Consider the following 3,132-nt stretch of genomic DNA (forward strand, 5'->3'; position numbering starts at 1 on the left):
CTACCACATGGATCTAGGATGGTGGCCATCTACTGGTTTTCAGCACATGGTTCTAAATGGGGTCTGATGAGACCCAAGTTCTTGGAGAATTATCTTAAAAACAAAGAGAAATATCAACTGGACAGATGGAAGAACTGGACACTAAAAGGAAATACGGGGTTACCCAGAATGGCAGAACTCTAGGTTTCCCAGAGTAGGAGAGAGGAGATATTCAACAAACAACAAATATTTATTGAACACCTATTATATGCTAGGCACTGTGTTCTAGGACCCCCCACCCCACTTCTGCCCCAAAGAAGGAAAAAAACAAAACAAAACAAAACAAAATGAAACAGAGGCAGAAAATGCAATTCTGAGGGAGAGGACAGGGGCAGCTGAGGAAGAGGACTGAGGGAACAGAGAAGCCTAAGGTGATTGTGCTCTGCCTTAGGCCTCCTCTTTGGCCTCCTCACCAAAATCCTCCTCTTCTTCTGTGGTGGCATCCTTTTACTGCTGGTACTCAGAGATGAGGTTGTTCAAATTGCTATCAGCTTCAGTGAACTCCATCTTGTCCATGCCCTCACCTGTGTACAAGTGGAGGAAGTTCTTGTGCCAGAACATGGCCATGAACTGCTCTGAGATGTGCTAGAAGAGCTCCTGGATGCTTGTGCTATTTCCAGTGAAAGTGACTGCCATCTTGAGGCCACGAGGTAGAATATTGCAGAATGTCTTGACATCATTGGGGATCCATTCCACAAAGTAGTTTCTATTCTTATTTTGCATGTTGAGCATCTGCTCATCGACCTCTTTCATGGACATCCATGGAAGACAGCAGCCACGGTGAGGTAACGGCCATGGTGGGGGTCATAGGCAACCATCATATTCTTGGCATCAAAGACCTGCTGGGTGAGTTCAGGCACAGTGAACAGTGCACAGGCACAGTGTGGAAGCCAGCACATATTGCTGGCTTCCATGGCTGGTCAAAGGTGCAAAGCCAGGCATGAAGAAGTGGGGAGATGTAAAGGGCAATATGCTGTTGGCTAGCTTGTGGAAGTCAGCACTGAGCTGATCAGGGAAGCAAAGGCAGGTGTTGAGATCACTCATGGTGGCTGAGACAAGGTGGTTCAGGTCCCTGTAGGTTGGCATGGTCAGCTTGAGAGTACAGAAGCAGATGTCATAAAGAGCCTCATTGTGAAAGCAGTAGATCTCATCTGTGTTCTCTACCAACTGATGGATGGAGAGGAAGGCATTGTAGGGCATGACCACTGTGTCAGATGCTTTGGATGAGGGTACCACACTGAAGGTGTTCATGACACAGTTGGAATACTCTTCTTGGATCTTGCTGATGAGCAAGGTGACCATTCCAGAGCCTGTGCCCCCACCCAGGGAGTGGGTCAGCTGGAAGGCCTGCAGGCAGTCACAGCTCTCGGCCTCCTTCCTCAACACATCCAGGACTGAGTCAACCAGCTCAGCCCTCTCTGTACAATGGCCCTTGGCTCAGTTGTTACCTTCCTCAGAATGACCAAAAACAAAGCTGTCTGGTCTGAATATCTGCCCAAGAGGCCCTGAGGGAACAGAGTCCATGGTCCCGGGTTCTAGATCCACCAGGATAGCACAAGGAACATATTTGCCACCTGTAGCTTCATTGTAGTACAAGGAGATGTAGTCCAGCTACAGGTCACTGTCACCGTGGTAGGTTCACATAGGGTCGATGCCTATTTGTCACTGATTACCTCCCAGAACTTGACATTGATCTGGTTGCCACACTGACCAGCCTGGATATGAACGATTTCCCTCACTGTTATAATTTATTTTAATTTTTTTGCTCACTTAAGGTGTATACGGACAAGTAAATGATATGGAATTTTTTTTCTGTATTGCTAGTTGCAGGCTGGAAGGACAGGACGTGTCCCAGAGGCTGGAGCAGCGAGGTCCGAACCAATTACCTATTGTTATTGATTTCATGCTTATAAAATGAAAGAAATCATATGATAAGGCCTACAATATCCTCATCAAATTTTAAATCTTTAGCCTAAACTTTACCCAAAGTAGGATCTCTCTTTTATCTATGATTTTGGTCACTTGTTACTAAAAAAACATTAAGTGTGAAAAATGTGGATAACACATATACGTTATATATACACAGTACATATGTAATAACAAGAAATGAAAAAAGTAAGCATACAGGGTGTCTGGGTGACTCAGTCGATTAAATGTCTGCTTTTGGCTCAGGTCATTATCCCAGGGCCCTGGGATGGAGCTCAGTGTTGTGTTCCTTGCTCATTAGGGAATCTGCTTCTCCTTCTGCCCCTACCTGTGCTCTCTCTGTTTCTCTCTCTGAAATAAATAAACAAAATCTTATAAAAGAGAGTAAGCAAACAATATATCAGGTGATAATAGGTGTAGGAAACAGGGTAAGGGGATAAAGGAAGAACATGAGTAGGATCCTATTTTATTTATTTACTTTATTTTGAATGATGCCATTTATTCTTTTTTTAAGTTTTTATTTTAATTCCAGTTAGTTAATATACAGCGTCATATTAGTTTCAGATGTACAATGTAATGTTTCAACAGTTCCATACATCACTCGGTGTTCATCTCTACAAGTACTCTCCTTAATCCCCATCACCTTTTTAAACCATCCCCACCCCCAACCCATCTCCCCTCTGGTAACCATCAGTTTATTAACTATAGTTAAGAGTCTGTTTCTTGGTTTATCTCTTTATCTCTCTTTTTTTCTCTTTGCTCATTTGTTTTGTTTCTTAAATTCAACATATGAGTGAAATCATACGGTATTTGTCTTCCTCTAACTGACTTATTTCACTTAGCATAATACACTCTAGCTCCCTTCATGTCATTGTAAATGGCAAGATTTCATTCTTTTTTTTACGATTGAATAATATTCCTCTGTGTGTGTGTGTGTGTGTGTGTGTGTGTGTACCACATCATCTTTATCCATTAATGCCTTGATGGACACTTGAGCTGCTTCTAAATCTTGCCTATGGTTAAATAATGCTGCTATAAACATTAAGGTGCATGTACCACTCTGAATTAGTGTTTTTGTATTCTTTAGGTAAATATCCAGTAGTGTGATTGCTGGATCATAGGGTAGTTCTATTTTTAAATTAAGGAAACTCCATACAGGTTTCCACA

General features: G+C 42.6%; 1 pseudogene; it reads right to left on the reverse strand.

Moving 5' to 3' along the window:
• Window positions 1–310: 310 nt before the first annotated feature.
• On the reverse strand, window positions 311–1,578 carry LOC125094261 (tubulin beta chain-like; annotated as a pseudogene).
• Window positions 1,579–3,132: the final 1,554 nt, after the last annotated feature.

Source organism: Lutra lutra, chromosome 2 (assembly GCF_902655055.1).
Source record: "Lutra lutra chromosome 2, mLutLut1.2, whole genome shotgun sequence".
Taxonomy (NCBI): Eukaryota; Metazoa; Chordata; class Mammalia; order Carnivora; family Mustelidae; genus Lutra; species Lutra lutra.